At 43.1% G+C, this 23669-nt stretch overlaps 7 non-coding genes across 7 annotated transcripts; 3 read left to right on the forward strand and 4 right to left on the reverse strand.

Moving 5' to 3' along the window:
* Positions 1 to 1278: 1278 nt before the first annotated feature.
* TRNAL-AAG (transfer RNA leucine (anticodon AAG)) lies at positions 1279 to 1360 on the reverse strand. The gene has a single exon. It is a non-coding gene; the product is annotated as a tRNA-Leu (tRNA).
* A 3196-nt stretch (positions 1361 to 4556) lies between these two features.
* On the reverse strand, positions 4557 to 4628 carry TRNAE-CUC (transfer RNA glutamic acid (anticodon CUC)). The gene has a single exon. It is a non-coding gene; the product is annotated as a tRNA-Glu (tRNA).
* Positions 4629 to 5086: 458 nt separating this feature from the next.
* On the forward strand, positions 5087 to 5159 carry TRNAF-GAA (transfer RNA phenylalanine (anticodon GAA)). Its single transcript has one exon. It is a non-coding gene; the product is annotated as a tRNA-Phe (tRNA).
* A 12063-nt stretch (positions 5160 to 17222) lies between these two features.
* On the forward strand, positions 17223 to 17295 carry TRNAM-CAU (transfer RNA methionine (anticodon CAU)). The gene has a single exon. It is a non-coding gene; the product is annotated as a tRNA-Met (tRNA).
* A 2875-nt stretch (positions 17296 to 20170) lies between these two features.
* On the reverse strand, positions 20171 to 20243 carry TRNAK-UUU (transfer RNA lysine (anticodon UUU)). Its single transcript has one exon. It is a non-coding gene; the product is annotated as a tRNA-Lys (tRNA).
* Positions 20244 to 22453: 2210 nt separating this feature from the next.
* TRNAM-CAU (transfer RNA methionine (anticodon CAU)) lies at positions 22454 to 22526 on the reverse strand. Its single transcript has one exon. It is a non-coding gene; the product is annotated as a tRNA-Met (tRNA).
* An 845-nt stretch (positions 22527 to 23371) lies between these two features.
* TRNAL-AAG (transfer RNA leucine (anticodon AAG)) lies at positions 23372 to 23453 on the forward strand. The gene has a single exon. It is a non-coding gene; the product is annotated as a tRNA-Leu (tRNA).
* Positions 23454 to 23669: the final 216 nt, after the last annotated feature.

Below are 23669 nucleotides of genomic sequence, written 5' to 3' on the forward strand. Positions count from 1 at the left end.
ATGAACATTATGAAAAAACGCTGAAGAAGTTTCAGATATTTTACCTGGGGAAAAGTCAGTACATTTTAAAAGAATCCTAAAGTGGGATGACGGAGAAGGCAATGGCAACCCACTCCAGTACTCTTGCCTGGAAAATCCCATGGACGGAGGAGCCTGGTAGGCTGCAGTCCATGGGGTCGCGAAGAGTCGGACACGACTGAGCGACTTCAATTTCGCTTTTTACATTCGAAGGAAATGGCAACCCACTCCAGTGTACTTGCCTGGAGAATCCCAGGGAAGGGGGAGCCTGGTGGGCTGCCGTCTATGGGGTCGCACAGAGTCGGACACGACTGAAGCGACTTAGCAGCAGCAAAGTGGGGTGAATGCTCAGTCACTCAGTTGTGTCTGACACTTTTTAGACCCCAAGGACTGTAGCCCACCAGGCTCCTCTGTCCATGGGATTTGCCAAGCAAGAATTGCAGAGTGGGTTGTCATTTCCTCTTCCAGGGAAATTAGGATAGACTCGACTCTGCTATATAGTTGTAAATTTCGGAAAATGTTTGTATGCCCTCAGGTCAAGAAAAGATTTTTTAAACAAGGCGCCGAAAAAAGACGATTTTGATACTTTTCTCCATTCCCATCCTATAAGTATTTCCAAATTAGAGAAGGACACGAAGTAAGTGAGCTGAGAGAGGCTAGAGAAAGCATAGTGACTATTTTGAGCATAAATTATTCCCTCGGAGGCACTCAGTTCAGTTCAGTCGCTCAGTCGTGTCTGACTCTTTGCGACCCCATGAATGACAGCACGCCAGGCCTCCCTGTCCATCACCAACTCCCGGAGTTTACCCAAACCCATGTCCATCGAGTAGGTGATGCCATCCAACCATCTCATCCTCTGTCGTCCCCTTCTCCTCCTGCCCCGGCACTGGCAGGATCTATATTGAATTGCAGGGCATTCCCAGGGATCTGACATCCATTCATTTGTTTGTAATAAGGATTGTATGCATAAAAGCACTTTTTGTTTGTGTTATTGATTGTTGCATCCTCAGGGCCTAGAATGGTGCCGAAAATATACTGGCCGCTCAGATAGACTGAACAACAGCGTATAGACAAATAGATTATTTGAATGCATTTTTTCCGTTGAGCATTGTTCTGGGTAGTTACCTATGGCCCTTGGGTAAACGGAAGTCAAAACGGGGGAAGATAAGGACTGACTTTGTAAGATATTAGAACTGCCCACTTCGGGCATGAAGAAAAGTCGTCTAACCTCGGGCAGTCTCACAGTAAAGAAAATAGCCCTGGCAGCGGTGGGATTCGAACCCACGCCCCCGAAGAGACTGGAGCCTTAATCCAGCGCCTTAGACCGCTCGGCCACGCTACCACTTCCAGCCTGTAGCTCTACATCATTTTCCCTAAGAGTGATAGTCTTCCCCTTATGGTTCCGTCACGTCTCCCCCGCTAGGACTCTTATCTGGCTTTTTCCTCACCAATACTGCCATAGAATTTCTGCCTGGCGTTCAACCACCACCCAGCCTGATCCCTGATACCCTACTTCCCCACAGTTGGGAGTAAAGGGGAAGGAAACCAGGGGATCCGAGCCGCCCGCCCCTTTGTAACCAACCCGGGAGGAAAGAGCTGCAGGTGGTCGTGTGGGTTGCGGGTCCGCGGTGGACGGTGATGTCCCGCGCAGCCGCGACACAGCTGAGAAGCCAGGAGTGGTTTTGGATGAGGGGACGCTAGGGGGAAAAGACAACCCGACGAAAAGAGCCGAGAGCCCAGTCCTCAGGACGAAAGGGTCTCTGCAGAAATGCCCCCAGGACCAAAGGCATTGGGCGGTTCATTTTGAAACGCCAAGGTTTGAATCAAAACTATAAAGAGACGCGGGTTCCATCCTTGGGACGGGAAGATCCCCTGGAGAAGGGCATGGCAACCCACTCCAGTATTCATGCCTGGAGAATCCGATGGACAGAGGAGTAGCCTGACGGGCTACAGTCCATGGTGTCGCAAAGAATCAGACAAGACTGAAGTGACTTAGGATGCATACATGCAATATCCTTAGCTGCAATACTTTAGCAATTACCAGGTATTATTTTCTAAGGAGATTACCTTAGGAAAATCTCTAAGAAAAAGGATTCTCAATAGAGCAAAAGCAATATAGTCACCCCCTACTCTTCCTAAAGTTTCTTTCCCTAGTTTCTCCATATATCCCAAGCTAGGAGCCTCTATTCTCATCTGCTGTGTCATTCTGAGCCCTCTTCCTTGTTCTCCCTCTCGGTCCCTCACAACACCAGTAGACTCCCCTCCACTATCAGTATTATTAATATGTACTCCCACCAGTTCTGGATGGCAATATGGACATAATTTGATGGAAACTGACCACTTTGTGACAACTTTAACCCTCAAAGACAAAGAGCAATGATACCCTCCTGCTAGGTACTAACTAGTTTAATACTTCATCAGCGTCATCTTGATCCATCAAAGGCATCAATTCAAAGACCAGTTTTCTCTTCCTGGGTTTTGCATTCCTACATGGTAAACTAACAAGGGGAAAAAGGAAAAATGAAGAAATAAATCGAGATAAACTGACTATATCAAGGATTGGGCATCAGGAGCCCACTCATTCATTCAACAAGTATTGTTCCTGGGCACCTGGGCGCTAAATTGTACACTGAGTATTCAGTAGAAACATTTGACCAGTGCTATCCTCACCCTCAGAACTACCAGGGAAGGCAAACATTCATCAAGTAATTATAACTCAGGGTTGTAAATGCAGGAGGGCTGCATTCACATTTAATTGAAAGGGCTAACTTAGCATAGATCTGGAAAGGCCTGGTTGGAAGAATTTATGAATGCACTGAGGAATGTATGTTGGAGTGAGACAGACCTGGTGAGAAGTGTAATAGGGAAAGTTTGGTGGAGGGGGGCCAAGATCAAGATTGAACCTACAACCCCTTTCCTCCAACAGGCCCTCTCCTGGGGGGAAGACAGATTCATGAAGGAGATTCATGAAGCAGAGAGAAAGAGGTGAAGGAGAAATTATCTCCACACAAAAGAGAATTCAGGTAGCTTTCAAAGAAGAGTCCTTTGTCTCTAATCCAATTAAGTTTATGTGGAAAAGTTTTAATATTTAGAAAAGCATTAAACACATTTAAGGGTTTTACCCAGATTCCTCTCTAAAAAACAGATATTAAAAAGAAATGAAGCAAAAGATTCTTGCTACATAGAGATGAGACAAAATATGACACCATTAAAAAAAGATGTTGTTCAAGAGGTGTTTGCAATTAGGCCTATAGGTTGATTCCCTGTGAAACATTAAGCAAAAAAACACAGAAAAGCTTCAGTATACAGAGAAATTCAACAAACTACTACTTTTATGCTTATAGAAAAATAAAATTTCTTACATAAATTGATATTACATAGGTGTTAAAATGTATTAACATAAGACGAGTATTGGCAAAATAACAAAGGAGTGTCCCAGCTCAAAGAGGTTTTGAAATTTGGGAATTTATATTTGGGGGTTGGAGGAGAGCAGGAAATGTGCAATTAGTTAGAAAGAGTACTACTGTTTCATTTAACATGATCATAAAAACACCATCTGTTTGTAGAGTAAGATCAGGGACACCACAATTTCTATTTGGAAACTTGTGAAGAGTTCAAATGCACACTGAACTTTTATAAGAAATGAGAAGGAAATAATAAGCAATACACCTGTGACTGCTATTTAGACAAACCAAATAACAAAGATTCGTGCCCCAGTACTGTCAGACAGAAGCCAGTTATCGCAAAGGCATGAAACTGTCAAAAGTCAGAATAACAGGATCCGCTTTTCCTCAAGTAGTTATTAGTAAATTTCTCAGGTGCGCATTCAGACATTCTCAATTCTTTGTTTGCCTGTTTCTTAGTTTTTGACAGTTTTCCTTTAATGATCTAGCCTTCCCCTATTTTCTTTCTTAGCAAACCCTAGACAAACTGTAAATTGGTAGCTAAAGAGAGGTGGAGGCGCTAGGGAGATCAGGCACTCCGGAGATCGCCTAGGCCCAAGATTCAATTACCCTGCCAGTATTTCTCGGGCGATCTCCCTTCTCCCAAAGCAGTGAAACTAGAAAATCCACCAGAGAGAGTGCTTTTCAAAATTCCAGCTGCTCTCCCGGATTCAGAAACTCGCCCACAACCAGCGAAGACAAACGTCCAGAAAATAGCTTCTTGGTTTCTTTCATCTTCATTCGTAACTGTTTTTTCTTTATGTTATGCTAATCTCAATCAGCTCCTAAAGCTAATCAATTGCCTCCAAAATTTCCCTCTCACTGGATCATCCAATCGAATAAATTAAATTTTTGAAGCATTTAGGAATAGTGGGCAGCTTTTTGATCAATGATAAGTAACTAATTCATTTACCCATTTTTTGTAAACCATTGAAATTTACATCATTTGTCATTTTGAGCTTGGAATATCAAAACCATTGCAGGACTTCTAAACCGAAAATGTTTTCATATGAAAATTAAAAGTTAGCTTGTATACACTTCTAAAGTTTCCCCTATGCGGGGAACACTGGCAGTTAAAGAAATAAAACCAACTTTTTCCCTGACCGGGAATCGAACCCGGGCCGCGGCGGTGAGAGCGCCGAATCCTAACCACTAGACCACCAGGGAAGCTGCTTAGAAATCGTCAAGAAAAACTTACGAGGCTAATGCTTCGTAGATACGGCGTGGCACTGCAACAGGATCACTTTCGTTTTTATAAGGACCTCCTGTCCGCACCAACCAATGAAATATGGAAGAGAGGAAGATGTGGCAACGCCGAAGAAGAAGAAATCGGGGCATGTAGCTTCATAGAATCTCTTTCCCTACTCCAGACCTGTGGATTTACTCAGGAATAAAGTGTAGATAACGAAGTCATTACAGCAGTTCTTAAAACGTTAATTTGTAATTGTCTTACCTTTCTCCTTATAAATTGGTGAGCCATTAGAAGATGAAAGTCCTTTTTAAATTTATCTTTGACTTCTTCAAAGTGCTTATCGTGATGTTTATCAAACAAATTCTTAATAAGTAGTGACTAAAAGGACAGAGAATAAAGCCATTATACATTATTTTAAGGCCGTGTGGGCGGAGCCGAAATAGCTCAGTTGGGAGAGCGTTAGACTGAAGATCTAAAGGTCCCTGGTTCGATCCCGGGTTTCGGCAGACAAACTATTCATTTTAATGTTAATTAAAACACTGGATGTACTAATATAAACAAAATACGCACAGAACCAAAAAAATAGGCGACTTTTTTCCCTCAAATTCATAAAGGAAGACACAAGGGGATTGTGCAATAAGACGATTCTTTCAGTCAGAGAAACCTAGGGATGGACTTCTACATTTCACTAAATGGAAGTAGATCCAAATGTGCTAAAGGAAAACCACTTTCCCTTCTTTTTTGTAATATTTAGTGTGTATCTTCTTTATTGGTTCGGATTCTGTTCCATTTATGCTATGCTCTTCTATCTTCAAACCTACACCTTCTTCATTCCCATGGAATTAGTCCAGCAACCGTAAGCCAAAGTCAAGGGGACTCCACTTTCTCCCGTTCATTTCCGCTTAATAATTCCCCCTTTCCCCCTAATCTTATTCTCTGCCAGGTTCTGATGCAAACGAGACCAGTCTCCCAGGTAGATATGAAAAAGAGAAGTTTAATATGAGGAATATCAATTACATTTTTTTCTCGACGTCATTTTCCTTCAATAAAATTTATTGAATAAGTGGACTCCTATGCAATTCTGACGAGAAAGAGAGAGGCGAGGCAGGAGAACTGAAGAAAGTTTCCTAGAAAATGAAGTCATCTGAGTTGAATTGAAGAGGTGGCTCCTGGCTGGAAGAGAGTGCGGGGCAGGGTGCGTGGTAAACTGAGCCAGAGCCTTGAAAGAAAGAAGAGTCATGATACTCCTGTGGTTTCCTTTTTCTCTATCTCCTAATTTTCTGGTTCTTCACATAGTCCAACCTCTTCCTACTCAGAGGAAAAGTTTTCCCTCATTTCCAAGGTTAATTAATACTCCATCTGAGCTTTTGACAACCTTCTCCTAAATTCCATTCTGCCCTTGTGTCTTTGATCTCTCTCCCTCTTACAGCCTCTCTTCAGACTACAAAACACCTAATTCTCATCTTTAGACAAGAAGAAGAGAACACATGCCCTCCTGTCTTGCCCTCACACTTCTTCGCCAGAGGCTTTCCATCCATTCATCACCAAACTTGTGTCAGGAACAGTATTTGTCTCGGCTTCAGTTCAGTTCAGTTCACTTCAGTCGCTCAGTCGTGTCCGACTCTTTGCGACCCCGTGAACCGCAGCACACCAGGCCTCCCTGTCCATCACCAACTCCCGAAGTCCACCCAAACCCATGTCCATCGAGGCGGTGATGCCATCCAACCATCTCATCCTCTGTCGTCCCCTTCTCCTCCTGCCCCCAGTCCTTCCCAGCATCAGGGTCTTTTCCAATGAGTCAGCTCTTCGCATCAGGTGGCCAAAGTATTGGAGTTCGTCTCGGCTTCCTTGACTTAATTGCTCATCAGCTTAGGTCTGCCTTCCAATCCTAAGAAAACATTACCATCAGCCACTCAACTTTCCGTGTGCTTTGGCTTTTTTCCCCCACTAAAATTAATTTTGTGCAGAATGCAAACTATTGACAACTCTTCCTTCATTACACTGTCGTCCTTGGACCTTTTCTTCTCTGTGCTCTTTGGCTGCTCTGTTTCCATCTTCCCTCTCCCCCACTTCTAAGGACTCTTTTTAGAAATGGCTACTTCTCAGCGTTCTGACCTCTGTCTTTTTCAAATTCATTTTTAACTTTTAGATAATTGTAAGTTCACATTCAGTTATAAGAAATAATGAAGAAAGATCTCATGTGTATGCTTTACTGAGTTGCCCCCAGTGGTGACACATTGCAAAATTATAATGCAGTATCAGGAGCAGGGTATTGATATTGATAAAGTCAAGGTACAGAACATTTCCGTCACCACTAGGGTCCTCAGGTTGCCCTTTTATAGCCGCTGACCTCTTACTCCTCCCACCCCAACATATGGCAACCACTAATCTGCTTTCCATTTCTACAACTTTGCAATTTCAAGAATGTTAATAAATAGAACCATACATACAATATAACCCATTGGGACTGGCTTTTTACACTCACTGTAATTTTCTGGAGATTCATCCAAGTTATTGAATCTTTCGTAGTTCATCCCTTCTTATTACTGAATAGTATTCTGTATATTATTCACCACAGTTTCAACATTCTCCATTGAAGGACATTTGGGTTGTTTCCAAGTTTCTACGAGTATGAATAAATATATTATAAACACTTGAGGATAGTTTTTATGTAAACATCAGTAATCATTTCTCTGGGATATGTGTTCAGGAGTTCAACTGCTGGGTAGCATGGTACTTGCATATTAAGTTTTTAAAGAAACTGACAAAGTGTTTCCCAAAGTGGTTGTACCATTTTATATTCCTATCAGCAACACATATAACCTCATCAACCTTTGCTGTTATTACTAGTTTTACTGTTGCTCTTCTGATAGGTATCTAGTGACATCTCATTGTGCTTGTAATTTGCATTTCCCTAGTGGCTAATGATGATGAAAACTTTTTCGTGTATGTATTCGCCATCTATATATCTGCTTTGGTGAAATGTCTCTTCAGGTCTTCTGTCCAGTCGAGGAAGAACTTTTGTGTACAGGTTTTTGAGTGAGAAGTTCCTGAAAATAACTTGAAGTTCAGACCTGTTGCACATCTGTCTTGGATTATACACTTGTCAGGTAATGCAGTATAATGAAGCAGTATTTACAAAATGCAATATAGCCTTACTGTTTGGGGGAAGGCCGATTGTAGAGTGGAGAAATTCCCAGGACAATAAGTCATTAAGAAGAGTTTCTTCTAGTTTGCCTGACTGTACCATCCTACCCCTGTGCAACATCTAAAGATAAAGCAAACAGGTAGTGTTAAAAAAAAAAAAAAAGTCAGGCCCAAAATGGAGTCATTTATGCTAAGCCTCATTGTCACCAAGCCCAGACTTAATTAGCGTTTTTGCCTGCCTGGAAATGTAGTGTAAAACCAGTCAATCAGTAATTACTTGATCAGTATTAGTTAGATAATCTAGCTCCTGCCATCCCCTAAAGGAAAGAAATTTAGCAATAACTAATCATTTTTTTCCCCAAATATAACTTCTTTGTTCCTGCTCGCTTCTGTCTGCTAGAGCCTTCGGTTTTATACAGCTCCTCGGAGCTCCTTCCTATCCGCTAGATTGGATGCTGCCCCATTGGCATCGATTTTTGCTCAAATAAAATCTTTTTTAACATTTAAGATGCCTCAGTTTATCTTTTAACAGCAGTATGCGCACCGCCCTGAAGTCAGGTGGTTGGCCGTGTGTGAGAACAATGCTGGGGAAAAATGATTGATTTATTTATTTTTTTTAAAGAGAGACTCCTGTAAAGGCAAGGTGAACAAAAGAGACCGGGTCTCGTCGGATGTCCGGGCAGAACTGCAGGCACTGCTCGCAGGCGCGGTCCCACCGCCGCCCAGCACGGGGAGTTTGACCTGCTCCGTGTCCGGCCTGGGCCGGGTCCCCCCCTCCTTAGACAACCTGGTACCCCCGGGCTCCCCCGGGAGCCCCATGTTGGTGCCGGGCCCAGTGCGGACGCCCGCTCTACACAGCGCCGGAGTCCCGAACCCCCGGGCACCCACGATCCGCCGACCTCAGCCTCCCAAGAAGCTGGGATTACAGGCGCGCGCCACCGAGCCCGGCGCGGGGAGACAGGGCGCCGCGGGCCTGGAGGCTGCGGCCAGCGGCCCTGCAGTGATGCGCGGCGGGACCCGGGCGGCGGGACCCGCGCGGCGACTCCCCTCTTCCCAGTCCACTACCCCCTCAAGATTGCTGGAAGGGGCTCAAGAGACGCAGAAAACAAGGGCAGAGATGTGAATGCGCTTCTTTTATCGTGTTGTTCTGGGAATCTTTGCATAAACGGCAGTAAATTTATCAGAGGATGAGCGTTCTTCGCAAATTTCAATGCGCGTACAAAATCACAGGGGGATCTCGCCAAAATGCAGGTTCTAATGCTGTGGATCTGGGGGTGAGCTCTGAGATTCTTCATTTCTAAGAAACTCCCAGGTGTGGCCAATCAGCGGCCCGTGCGGCAAATGACAAAGTTGTTGATGCTTTGGAACCTGATGGTTCTACAATCTTATTTAACAGTGACAGCTCTATATTAGAACATTATAGAGAAAAATAAAAGATACCCACAGTTGTGCCTTCCCAAACGATCATAGTCATCCACCCCACCACCCCCCACCCCGCACCCTTGTTAGTTCCCGCCATCCTGCATGCATAATTTTTTGCCTGGTTGAAACCTTGACATATGTACGGTACTATGTTGGATGCATTTGTTTGCTGCTTTGTGGTAAGTAATAAATAAATGCAGTGTGTGTTAGTTGCGTAGTTGTGTCCGACTCTGTAGCCCGCCAGGCTCCTCTGTCCATGGAATTCTCCAGGCAAGAATACTAGAGTGGGTTGCCATTTCCTTTCCCAGGGGGTCTTCCTGACCCAGGGATCGAACCCAGATCTCCTGAATTGCAGGCAGATTCTTTACAGAGATAATAATAAATGCAGAGAACTGTTCAATTACTGCTCTGTCAGCCAACATTTACTGAGACCCGTCTTTGTGCTGTCTGTCTGGGGAATCAGAGAGTACAAAATGCTGGATCATCGAAAAAGCAAGAGCGTTCCAGAAAAACATCTATTTCTGCTTTATTGACTATGCCAAAGCCTTTGACTGTGTGGATCACAATAAACTGTGGAAAATTCTGAAAGAGATGGGAATACCAGATCATCTGACCTGTCTCTTGAGAAACCTGTATGCAGGTCAGGAAGCAACAGTTAGAACTGGACATGGAACAACACACTGGTTCCAAATAGTAAAAGGAGTACATCAAGGCTGTATATTGTCACCCTGCTTATTTAACTTATATGCAGAGTACATCATGAGAAATGCTGGGCTGGAAGAAACACAAGCTGGAATCAAGATTGCTGGGAGAAATATCAATAACCTCAGATATGCAGATGATACCACCCTTATGGCAGAAAGCAAAGAAAAACTAAAGAGCCTCTTGATGAAAGTGAAAGAGGAGAGTGAAAAAGTTGGCTTAAAGCTCAACATTCAGAAAACTAAGATTATGGCATCTGGTCCCATCACTTCATGGGAAATAGATGGGGAAACAGTGGAAACAGTGTCAGACTTTATTTTTTTGGGCTCCAAAATCACTGCTGATGGTGATTGCAGCCATGCAATTAAAAGATGCTTACTCTTTGGAAGGAAGGTTATGGCCAACCTAGATAGCATATTTAGAAGCAGAGACATTACTTTGCCAACAAAGGTCCGTCTAGTCAAGGCTATGGTTTTTCCAGTGGTCATGTATGGATGTGAGAGTTGGACAGTGAAGAAAGCTGAGCGCCAAAGAATTGATGCTTTTGAACTTGGTGTTGGAGAAGACTCTTGAGAGTCCCTTGGACTGCAAGGAGATCCAACCAGTCCATCCTAAAGGAGATAAATCCTGGGTGTTCATTGGAAGGACTGATGTTGAAGCTGAAACTCCAATACTTTGGCCACCTCATGCGAAGAGTTGACTCATTGGAAAAGACCCTAATGCTGGGAAAGATTGAGGGCAGGAGGAGAAGGGGACGACAGAGGATGAGATGATTGGATGGCATCACCGACTCGATGGACATGGGTTTGGGTAGACTCCAGGAGTTGGTGATGGACAGGGAGGCCTGGCATACTGCAATTCATGGGGTCGGAAAGAGTCGGACACGACTGAACTGAGGAGTTTATGGCCTGATTTAAAACAAAAAAAAGAAATACAAACAAGTAAATCAGGGAGAATTAAGAAGTGTATTCTTCCGTAGATGTAAGGGCAGGGTTTTGTGTAGAGGACATCATCAATCCAGGCACCTAACCTAAAGATAGGGAGGGTTTACTGGATGAGATGATAGCTGAAATGTGTCTTAAAGATGAGCTATGATTAGGCAGGTAAGAAAGGTGTGATCAAGATTTATAATAAATATGATTGGATCTTCCTCACAGGACCCACAGTTCCTGAGACCCTAGGACTTTCCTAATTGAGGAGAGCCATAAAGGTGCCTTTTGTTATGTTAATGAGGAGATTTTGGAACAACTCACTTGGAGGGGTCAGATTGCCAAGGAAACTAATCTTCTGATTGAAGGGCTGAAACTCTCAGTCCCACCTTCACCTCCAGGGAGGGAAGAGGGGCTAGTTCAGTTCAGTTCAGTTGCTCAGTCGTGTCTAACAATGGAGTGCAGCATGCCAGGCTTCCCTGTCCATCACCAACTCCTGGAGCTTGCTCAAACTTATGTCCATCAAATCAGTTAAATTACTGGTGGCCTATAATTTAATAACTTTGCTGGTGTGTAGCTCAGTTGGTAAAGACTCTGCCTGCAATGCAGGAGACTCAGGTTCGATCCCTGGGTCAGGAAGATCCCCTGGAGCAGGTAATGGCAACCCACTCCAGTATTCTTGTCTGGAGAATTCCATGGACAGAGGACTTGCCAGGCTACAGGCCACGGGATCCCAAAGAGTTAGACATGACTGTGGGGCTAACTTTCCTTTTCCTTTCCTATGATTCAGTAATAGTGCCTATATAAGGAAGCATCCATAAAAAAAAAACAAAAAAGACAGAGTTTGAAGAGTTTGGGGCTGGTAAACACTTGGAAATGTGAGGACTGTGACCAGCTCAGAGAAGGCATGGATGTTTCATGTTCTCTTTACCCATACCTTGCCCTTTGCAACTCTCCTGTCTAATTGTTCCAGAGTGATAGCCTCTTATAATAAGTCAGTAAACTCAGACAAACTCAACATTCAAAAAACTAAGATCATGGCATCTGGTCCTATCACTTCTTGGCAGACAGATGAAGAAACAGTGGGAACAGTGACAGACTTTATTTTCTGGGGCTCCAAAATCACTGCAGATGGTGATTGCAGCCATGAAATTAAAAGAAAGAAAAGTTAGACCAACCTAGATAGCTTATTAAAAAGCAGAGACATTACTTTGCCAACAAAAGTCCATCTAGTCAAAGCTATGGTTTTTCCAGTAGTCATGTATGGATGTGAGAGTTGGACTATAAAGAAAGCTGAGCCCCAAAGAATTGATGCTTTTGAACTGTGGTGTTGGAGAAGACTCTTGAGAGTCCCTTGGACTGCAAGGCGATCCAATCAGTCCATCCTAAAGGAAATAAGTCCTGAATATTCATTGGAAGGACTCATGCTGAAGCTGAAACTCCAACACTTTGGCCACCTGATGTGAAGAACTGGCTCATTTGAAAAGACCCTGATGCTGGGAAAGATTGAGGGCAGGAGGAGAAGGGGACGACAGAGGATGAGATGGTTGGATGGACATGAGTTTGGGTAAACTCCAGGAGTTGGTGATGGACAGGGAGGCCTAGTGTGCTGCAGTCCATGGGGTTGCAAAGAGTCAGACACGACTGAGCAACTGAACTGAACTGAACTGAAACTCATACATAAAATGTTTCTCTGAGTTCTTTTATCTAGCAAATTAATCAAACTCAAAGAGAGGAGCTTTTTAAAATTCCCATCCATAATCAGTTGATCATATGCACAGCTGACAACCTGGACTCATGATTGGCATCTGAAGTGGAAGGCAGTCTTGTGGAACCCAACCCATAATTGTTAAAATCTGACGCTATCTCTGGGTAGATAGTGTTAGAACTGAGTTGAATTGTAGGACATCCAGCTGGTGTAAAGAACTGCTTGGTGATGTGGTGGAAAATCACACATGTTGGAACTATGTCAGATCCATAGGGCATGGAAAGATTCTTTCCATGAAGCATCAACAGGTACAAAGCTGATGATGAAATGATGAAAGTTGCTCAGTCATGTCTGACTCTTTGTGACCCCATGGACTATACAAGCCAGTATTCTGGCCTGGAAAATTCCATGGACTGTATAGTCCATGGGCTCGCAAAGATTCAGACAGGTACAAAACTGAAAAGGTGTCAAAATCCCTATTTCCAAGTTCAAGTAGACCTGAACAGAGCATCAACAATGTACAGGCCAGAGAATAAGGTTAAGATGATGTTGCAGATGAAAAAAGAGTTAGCTGACCCCAATGTAGCAGGTCTCTCAATAATCACAACTTTGTGTAGCACATTTTCACAGTGAATCTTCGCTGACCTAGTAGAATTTCACTGAAATGACATTTTGCCCATTCCAGGCCAATCTGAGTCATAAGAACCCCTGCAGCTTCTGATGAGGTTTCTTGAAATGCTCAACCTGAGAAGCTCCCTTTCAGAACTCAGCCACATGGAAAGGCCCCAATCAGGCACTCTGGGCAACAGTCTCAACGAAACCCCTAGCAGATCACAAACACCAACTGCCAACACCCGTCACATGACCTGTCCATCTTGAACAACTCAGCCCAATCAAGTCTTCAGAGGATTGAAGTTCCTGCTGACATCACGTGGAGCAGAGCTGCCCAGATGAGCCCAGTCAACCAACAGAATCAAGAGCGATAATACAGTGGTTTTCTACTGCTATCACAGCAAACATAGTGGCTTGAAACAATACAAATTTATTATCTTAGAATTTTGCAGGTCAGAAGTGATACATTTGGGGATTTCGCTGGTGGTCCAGTGGTTAAGATTCTGAGCTCCCAATGGAGGGAGCATGGATTCAATACCTGGTTGGGGAACTAAGATCCCACATGCTGTGTGTCCAGTAATAAAATAAAACAATTAAAAATGAAGAAGAAGAAGTGATGCATCCGGTCTCACCATGCTGAGGGCAGGGTATTGGCAGCCTGCATTCTCTTCTGGAGGCTCAAGGGGAGAATCTGTTTCCTGCTTCACAAAGTTTGTTTCTTTGCAGTGGTCGGACTGAAGTCTCTGTTGTCTGCTGGCTGTAAGCTAATGGTCACTCCCAGCGTCTAAAGGCTGCTACATTCCTTGGCTCTTCACAGCCATGAATGATGGGTCAAGTCCTTCTCAAAATCGTATCTCTTTACGTCCTCTTCTTCTCTCCCACCCCACTTTTAAGGATTTGGGATTAGGATCATCTCCCCATCTCATGGTCCTTAACCACATCTGAAAATTACCTCTTACCATGGAAGGTAACATTCACAGGTTCCAGGGATTAGAGAACGCCTTTAGAATGGCCGTTTTTCTGCATACCACAAGCCACTGTGTTTTGGAATTCTTTATTACATATTAGTAGATAATGAGGACACACTGTGAGCCTTATCTTCAATGCTACAGACTTGAACTTTACCTCAGAGTTCCTTCTCTATTTCCTCCTCTCCCCAGTCTCTAAATTATGGCATTCTCTAAGGTCCTCATGTATGCCCCACATTTATCTTCTCCCTTCATGAGCTCACCTGATCACCTGACTTTAAACACCACCTATACCCTGATGACTCCCAAACTTTAATTTTCAACCCTGCCTTTCCATTAAGCAGATCCATTTACATGACTGACATTTCCATTGAATGTTCAAAAGGCATCACAAACTTGGTATGTTCAAGGGTCTCTTGATTTCCTACCCATCCCCAAGCCTGTTACTTCTCCAGTTCTCTTAATCTTGATAAATAATCATAGCAGTAATTAAAATGTGTGAAATAAAACTTAGATTCCAAATAAGTTTTATTGTACTTTTAACAAATAAGAAAATTCTGTTTTTCTTGCTATTTTGCTGCCCCTTTCTGGTATTATTATTATTATTTCATTCTCAAGTAGTTATATTTCCCACAAAATGAATCATTTTTTCAGTGTATGAGTTTTTGTCATGATCAACATAACATCAAATAATACTGGAGAAAGAGCATATACATTTCTGTTTTACTATAGTACTTTTTTCCATTCCCATCCTCAAAGCATTTCCAAATTAGAGAAGTACATTCTTCTTATCTCATTCTTTGAAAATAAAGATTTTACAGCAGGCCAATACTCAAAGTATTTTCTATAGCCAGCAACAATGACAGCTACTTTGGAGGCCCAAAGAGTTTATCTCATTACATTTGTATGAGGTTAAAAATTTCAGTAAGTGCTTCTGCACATTTTGAAGAAAGTAAAACTGACTATAAACTTCAATAAACCATGAAAGCCTCAACATCATGAGTAAGCAAGCCACAATCTTTTAAAGCAATGCTATATGTACACAGAGTGCAGGACATTTACCAGATAAGACCTTTTCATATTCTTTGGTAAGGCTAAATAGAATTTGCCAAAATTCACATTGGCACCTCTGCCAATTGTGCAGATAGATGAACAAGGCCTAGTTTGTAGTTAAACAAGATATCAACAATCATTTAAGTATGTAGCGGTTTTTTAAAATCTACACACAAATCAAGAAGACGATTTTCGACACTATGTTTCAAGCGAAAGTCATAGGAGCTAGGGAAATATTTTTTGGTTGGCGTATTTTGACTCATCACTTGAAGTTGTTATATTGTAGACAGCAAGGTCATTAGACAGAATCAGCTCCACGTTGCAAGAGACCAATACATGGTATCGAAATTTACCTTTTCGTTTGCCTCCCGGTTGCAACCTCTGAATCAGGACTTTTCAAGTGTTATGTATGCACAACTCTATTTTTGAATGAGCACTGGTGTCATTTGGAGACTAAAAAAACCTGATTGGAAAGTTCTCACCCATCTAAACCCAGATTTGGGAGATTCAGTCTCCCCATGTACTTTCACACCTCCTTTTTCACCATGCCCAAATCCAAATACTTTTCTACATACTGTGCAGTTGCTTCGGTAATTTACCTCCCTAATCCAGTTAATATGTGTTCTTCAATCCATCATTTAGACTTTTTCAGTGATCTGGGTCATGCTGGAATTCCCACGGGAGTTCATTTGTTCCCACTTTCATTATCTAGACTCTTAGAAAATATGGTCATAATATTCACAATGTTAAAAATAAAGCTAACGCTATTTTGACAAAAAGCACAACAGTTAATCTACAGGCATAGCCAAACTGTTGACGCTCACGACTACGGACCACTTATTTCGCATATTTAAGCCACAACACTCAGAGGGATGCAACACTGGACCGCCCACTGTTGCGAACCAGAAATTAAGATTGCCCTTATCAGCGGCCAGGGGGAAACAGCGACTGCAACTACAGAAACTGAAAAAGATGTGCCGCATCTATTTGACGGTAAATCAATGTTCCTTTCAGCCTTCCAGGAATGAGGAACCCCGGGGGGATAAAGTTGTCAAAGGGTTTTTTGTACTTTCCCCAACCGTCCGTAGCCCATCTCTGAACCCCGAAAAACCTGACTCTTCTCAACTGGGGAAGAAGTTCCCCGGGAGGTGGGGCTTTCCCGAGACTTTCCCTGCAAACCAAGTGAAAGCGTTAGTCGTCAGTCGTGTCCATTTCTGGACACGAGACCAGAGATGTGCGACCCCATGGACTGTAGCCTGTCAGGCTCCTCTGTCCCCAGGCAAGAATAATCGAGTGGGCTGCCATTTCCTTCTCCAAGACAGTAGGTAAACCAGGCTTTTCACCTATTCTTGTTCCTGTAACTACAACTCTTATACCAGCAGATTCCCATAAGTTTGCAGCAAGGACACTTTACTCTTTGAACCATCAAGTGCCACATAGTCCGGGAACACATTTGGACTTCCTCTGGACGGAGCAGTGGTCGGGGAAGATTGTAGTCCGTTGAAAAACTGATGGGACAGGGAGAGGTGTTTAAAAATGAGGACAAACCTCTTTCTGGGAAATTTGCCTGCGAAGGGGCAAACGAAAGAGAGCGACGGCTTGAGACCGAGGCTCCGAGTCAAAGGAAGTGTTTTGTTATTTAAGACAGTAAACACTTAAAAGTGTTCAAAATACTGATGCAGAAGAATCGAGTATTGAAGGAAAGAGGGATAATGAGAGAGGAAGCGGGCAGTTTTCCTCTTCCCTAGAGACCACAAGGATGGACGCCGGTGTAATTTTAATGCAGGTTTCTGGGCAAGACGTTAAGCCAATTTTCCTTCGGTTGTGAGAAGTCGAGGTCATCAGTTCAGAACGAGTGGGATCAACAGCGACTTTCCTCATCTAATGCGGGTTGTAGAAGCTGTTGCACTTGTGCAGAACAGCTTTTCATTTCCAAATTTTAAAGTGAGGGAAATGTAGAGCAAGACCGAAGTTTAAGCAAAGTAAAATCCAGTGTTAAAGATATTTAATGAGAAGCTGCAGTCACCTGCCTCCTTAGCGCAGTAGGCAGCGCGTCAGTCTCATAATCTGAAGGTCCTGAGTTCGAACCTCAGAGGGGGCAGTCAACTTTTTGCCTTCAGGCCTCAAAAAGTAACGGTCTCTTGTCAAAGACTGCCTTCTGGCCATTGAGCTGAAGGTGCCCTCGAAGAGGTTAAGATTAAACTTTATCTTCCTCCCAATTGGTAGGTACAAAAATATGCAGACATGTGCCTCTTTATGCGTAGTGACTTGTTTTCTTCATTTCTTTCCAATAGACAACCTCTTACCCAGATTCCTCTGATTACTATTCCTTCTTGGAGCAGTATCCTATTGGTGCACTCTAATTTATTGAAAAAAAAATGATGTACAGATATATTAAAATCTGATATTAATTTTCTCAATAAGTTTTTTGTTTCCTCTTCAAATATACATGCCGTCTCCTTGCCCTGGCCTCCCTATCTAATCTGGTTCTAACTGGTTTCCCACCTATACTACACTAAATTGTTGTTGTTCTTTAATAGATAAATCATGTCTGACTCTCTCTTTTGTGACCTCATGGCCTGTACCCTGCCAGGCTGTGTCCATGGAATTTCCCAGGCAAGAATACTGGACTGGGTTACCATTTCCTTCTCTAGGAGATCTCCCTGACCCAGGAATCCAACCTGCCTCTCCTACATTGGCAGGCGGATTCATTACCACTGAGCCACCAGGGAAGCCCACGGTATAGTGGTTCACAAAAACATCCCCACCCAAAACCTCAGAAAAGGACCTTATTGGAATTAGTCTTTGCAGTTGTATTGTGCTTGCCTGATGTAATTGGGCTTGCCAGGTGGAGCTAGTGGTAGAGAACCCGCCTGCCAATGCCAGAGACCTAAGAAAGGAGGGTTGGATCCCTGGGTCGGAAAGAGTCCCTGGAGGAGGACAGAGAAACCCACTCCAGTAATCCTGCTTGGAGAGAATACAGAGAAGCCTGGCGGGCTACAATCCATAGGGTCGCACAGAGCTGGACACGACTGAAGCGACTTAGCACACATGCATGCATATGTTACTAGTTAAACTAACATGAGGTCATACTGGATTGGGGGGTGGGGGCAGTACCTTAAATTCACTGGCTGGTGTCCTTATAAGAAAGTGTGTTTCATCCACTGTTGTATTTCTAGCGCCTAGCACAGTATCTGACAAACAATAAAAGTGAAAGTCACTCAGTCGTGTTCAACCCCATGGACTGTATTCTCTAGGCCAGAACATTGGAGTGGGTAGCCTTTCCCTTCTGCAATAAAAACTTGTCAAATAAGCCAGTGAATTAATTAGCATATTAAATGTTACTGTTTTTGTTTTGTGTGTGTGTGTTTGCCATGTTCCCTGTAAGAAAGGTTTTTCCTATCGAAGGAGAAGTTGTAAAAAATGAAGAAGTGATTCATTCTTAGAATAGTTAAACAGAAAGGTATATAGCCAGCTTGTGAATAAGATTCCTAAAATGGTGGCTTGTTGCCAATCCTCTGTTCTTTTCACTTCTTGATTCTCCTTCCTCATAAGAACATTTTGGCAGGCTAATTTTGCCGGCTTTATCCTGGACATGCGCAAAGAACTAAAAGAATTGGGAAAATAGTTACTATAAATCCTCCAATCAGGAACTTAACAAGTGCTACTCGTGGCCCTCATGGAGAGTAATCATCAAATAAAAACTTCGGTGACCTCCAGGAAAGATTTTAACTCTGGTCCTCAACCTATGAGGAGCAAAAGGAGGGAAACTGCGTCTTTGGGATAAAAACCGAGTTGACTTCCCACTCAGTGTGTTTGCCTTCAGACCTTAGTCTGTAGGACTCCCTTCTGCAGAAGTAAACTGCCTTGCCAAGCCATTTTCGGTTGTCTTATTCCTGAGACCCCGAGAGAATTTCCAACATTCCCTACCACTATATTACTCCAGGCAATCAACATCTCAAATTTGGGTTTTTGCAATAATCCCCGCAAGGAGCCCTACCTACTGAAATTCACCCTACAGTTATACTTCTCTGGTTTAGTCTTTGCTGGAAAAAGAGAGCACAATACTTAGGCTTCTCCTGCTAACTCTCTGGACCTCAGACAGTCTATATTTCAGTGTAGTTCTCTTAACAGTTCATTCTGGTGCAGAATGAAAGAGGTATATACTGGGGAACTTTTAACCATGTCCTCTTGAGCCTCAGTCTCTGATTCCAGGAGCCTACATCTGCTACGGTTTAAGTAATGCAGTTAAGGATTGCAGAAAGGCTAAAGGACTGGATTGTCTGGCTGTTAGGCAGTTCCTTAGAGAATCTTGATTCTTACTGGAGCCACCACTATTCTGAATCTGTTCCTCTCCTTTATAGAATTAGAAGCTATTTTTTAATTCAGATTTCTTCAGACTTGCAGGAGTGATCACAATAGCCAAATATTAGCCAGAGTATGAACATATTATAGCCATATTGATGTTTGATCAGCATATTCTTTCTCATGTAGAATAAACTCTATAGTGGAAAGCAACCAATATTGGAAGATTGCTCTATGCACTTGTAATCAGAGTAACGGAAGTATAAAATATTAATGACTATGGTATCAGGCAACGATGGGGCAGTGCACTCACCACCGAAACAGTCTGCCAAGCCCCTCAAAACAATAGAGCTCTGATCCTAGTATGACATTTCTCTAAATAGGGCCACATTATCAGCTAGATATTGTTTTTACCCTTACGGAGCTTTGCAGTCCAGAAATGCCTTCTCAGCCACCCATTAGTAACCAACTCTCACTTCACTTTTAGGAAATTCTTTTGTTCTGGTACAAGGCCATGTACCCTAAGATTCTTCTTAAACGTTAGCTGCAACCGTTCTGATGTAGAGCCTGCATTTAGCTCAGAGTTTGCTTGAGAGTCACTTAACACTTTTTCTTCGCGGAAATACACGCGGAGGTGGAGTCAGAGCTGGATACTAAAAGCTTAAGGAATGCGCCCGAACGGGGACTTGAACCCTGGACCCTCAGATTAAAAGTCTGATGCTCTACCGACTGAGCTATCCGGGCTCCCTTAATGCTAGCTTGTTTCCTAAATATCCTAACATGAAAAAAAGTAAAGTACACAGACTTTAAAATACAAAGTTTAATTTTGTTCGTATTCCTTTTTTTTATTCCTAAATCTATCTTTGCAACCTTGAATAGGGCTCACAATTACTTCTGCCCCCAGGTCATGAGAAAAAAATAATTCTCATACCTGAGTATATTATAACCAACTTCTGAGTATATTATATTCTGAGTATATATCATAACCAACTTCTCCTAAATATTGTATATAACTAGAGATGTCACCTGGACCATCTTGTCCTTCACGTTCAAAATTTGAGCTCCAAGTCTCCCCCTAGCCCTTAAGAATTCCTAGCACACAAAAAGCCCTCAATAAGTAGGCTTTAAGAACTTATTTTGAGCAAGCAGCTCGGCTTTGCCCTCAGCTTACAGAGTGGAAAGCCATTACCTCTGCCCTAGTGGAGTTTACTCTTTAGAAGGGAGTCAGCCTTTTAAATGATGAATTACATAATAAATGTTTGGTCACTGTGATAAATGTGCTTAAGAAAAAGTACAGGTTACTGAGATGTGTAGAGAACAAACATATAATCTCATGACCTGAGTTTCCAAATTAAAGGAAGCAATACAAGTAAACTCTTGGAATAGTGTCTGGGATTTGCTAATGGTTCCGTGAAACGTGAGTGTTATCATCATTATTACTTTTATTGTAAACTAGATGAATAAGAATATCATATTTAATTGTTTGGTCATGCTACCTTAGACAAATTACTTAATCTCATCCAGTTGCCTCCCTCAAATCCTGCAACAGAAATTTCTTCCTCAAAGTTTGCGTTTAACATAATGATAGGAGGTACATTTCCAGTTATGTATTTATTCATGCCACTATTCAAAATAGATTTGAGGTGGTCTACACAACTTCACTGTAATAAGATAAAAAGAAAAACATTACTAGACTTAAGTTAGGATAAAGGATAGAGGTAGAAAATTAAAAATCTGCGCAATAAAGTGTCCCCTGTCCCCAGATCTCCAAGACAGTGGATTATAAGGGGAGGTGACCTCTTCCAGGGGGTCAGAGAAGAATTTTCCCAGAACACAATGTTTAAACTGAGAGTCAAAGGCTTTGTACTATAAAGTTTATAGTAATAAACTAGACAAAAATGTGGCTCCCACATTCCAGGAAGTGCAAAGAGCAGAACACTTTGAGAACTTAATGAAGGCCTGTTGTACTTATGTGCAGATCTCTTCTTGGGACAGTATTGATACAAGTGAGGGCAAGTTGAACAGAAAGAGACAAAACAGAGACTGACAGGCTCAGAGGTTATGGCTAGGAATGCATCGTACAGACTTCATTCTTGCAGCAATATAAAGTCATTGGGGATTTTAAACAGGGAGGAACAACATGGTCAGAGATTATTTCAAATAGAGCATGCTGGTTTCACATAAAGAATGTGGCAGCGTGGGACAAGAGATGATAGACTTGGCCTACTGACTGCCTGCGTGGCAGTGCTGGGGACTGGCAGTACTGGGAACACTTGGGCCCAGACTCTTCCTTGGGACCTAGAGAGGAAGAAGTGTCAAAATCATTTCTCTCTGTAACTCATTGCCCTAATAAGCACTTTACTGGGAGAGGCAGAAATAAGAGAGAATAGGAAAGGGCACTTTGAATCTTTTGTGAATTCTCTGGAAAGCATGGAGTGTTTGCTCTGCTTTTGATCTGCCTTGTGGATACCTGAGGGTTCTGCCACCAGTTCTGATCAGCAGCAGACAAGCTCTGATTGATCAGAATATTGGAAGAAAGTGACCTTCTCCACAACTGTCAACATGAGATGACTGGATATGTGCTGAAGGATTCCAAAAACTTGTTCAGCTGATTGCATTCAGATCAGATCTCCTGAGGTTGCTGTTAAAAAATCCAGATTTGTCTTGTCTGTCATGTCCCACTCAAACATAGCAAATAAACTCCATGAGATCAGGAGCATCTTCTGTTGTATACAGTGTGGTATCCCTCAGCCCCTATGTCAAGGTCTACAACTGGAACAAGAATTTTGGAGTAATCTTACTGAAAATTACTATTTTGTGTCTGAATATTACACGGTTCTGTAAAAGAACAGTTACACGTTCGGTTTCATCAAAGCAAATTTCCTCGGATTTCTTTTGTTTTTTTAAGACTTGTGGAAGGAGAAAAAAACAAACAAAAAACTAAAACTGCATGTTGCCCCCTCTGAGGTTCGAACTCAGGACCTTCAGATTATGAGACTGACGCGCTGCCTACTGCGCTAAGGAGGCAACTGTACCGCCCACTTCAACAAAACGTCTGCCAACTTTATTGCAAGAAAAATTTCTCGGAATTACAATGCCTCAAAAGAAGATAGAACTGTGGTTTAATTCGAGTCTAAAATATCCAAAGTTTGGAAGGCAAAGCCACGCAGAATAAGGTGAGGGCACGACTGCCAGCCCAGCTCGTTTCCCCTGCAAACTGTCCTGCGAAGACTTAGGGGCGGTGAGGGCAACTGAATCTGGACTTTGCAGAAGTTCTGTTTGCTATAACCAGGACCTGTGGAGATGCGCTACCTTCTGAAAAGCAAACAGGACTTCAATAGCAAGGACTGCACTCTCTGCCTCCCTCACGAGGTTCCGTGGAGGAGTTTGGTCTCTTGAGATGATGAAGGAGGGCGGGAGAGGCGGGACCCTTGAGATTCTTTCCTCGTTTTTTGTTGTTTGTTTTTGTCAGCCTTTCTCCAGGCTCAAACCAAACTCCCGGACTTGCTCACTCCTGTAGTCCGGGGGCTTACTCCGGAATCCAAGTGGATCTGGAGCCCACAGCGTCCACTGGAGCTCTCAGTCTGCGTGACTCCTTTTTCCTATATTGGTAACAGATGAGGCAGGTGCCTCTTCCCGCGCCACCTGCGGCGTCACCATTCAAGATGAACCTGGGAGCCATGAGAAAGTAAAGTGTCAGGAGTCAGGGGGTTCTCGGGCTGTGGTGGGCGTGAGGAGGGGAACGCTGGAGGAAGGGCCCCGGGGACAGTGCAGAGTGGCGGGGGCGTGTCGGGGGAGAGAGAGAGGAAAAGGACCTGAAATGGGTAGCAGTTTGGGTCAGATGATATGCACGTAAAAACAGAGATCGTGAGGGTAGCGTGGCCGAGCGGTCTAAGGCGCTGGATTAAGGCTCCAGTCTCTTCGGGGGCGTGGGTTCGAATCCCACCGCTGCCAGGGTCCTTTTGCACCTCAAGCTTGTCTAGGCATTCCAAGTGCAATGCACACACCAGTTTTCACAGGCTCCAACTTCGGGTAGGTTCCTCTCCGCCTACTACATCTATTTTCCCAGAGACCAGAGATGACACCTATAGGCACTGCCCCGAAACAGTGTCCACCTCATGATAAGCCTTCAACTGATTATTCCAATGAACAAAAAGTTACTGAGCATCT

The sequence above is a fragment of the Giraffa tippelskirchi genome, chromosome 8 (assembly GCF_054371585.1).
Source record: "Giraffa tippelskirchi isolate mGirTip1 chromosome 8, T2T-mGirTip1v1.2.pri, whole genome shotgun sequence".
Taxonomy (NCBI): Eukaryota; Metazoa; Chordata; class Mammalia; order Artiodactyla; family Giraffidae; genus Giraffa; species Giraffa tippelskirchi.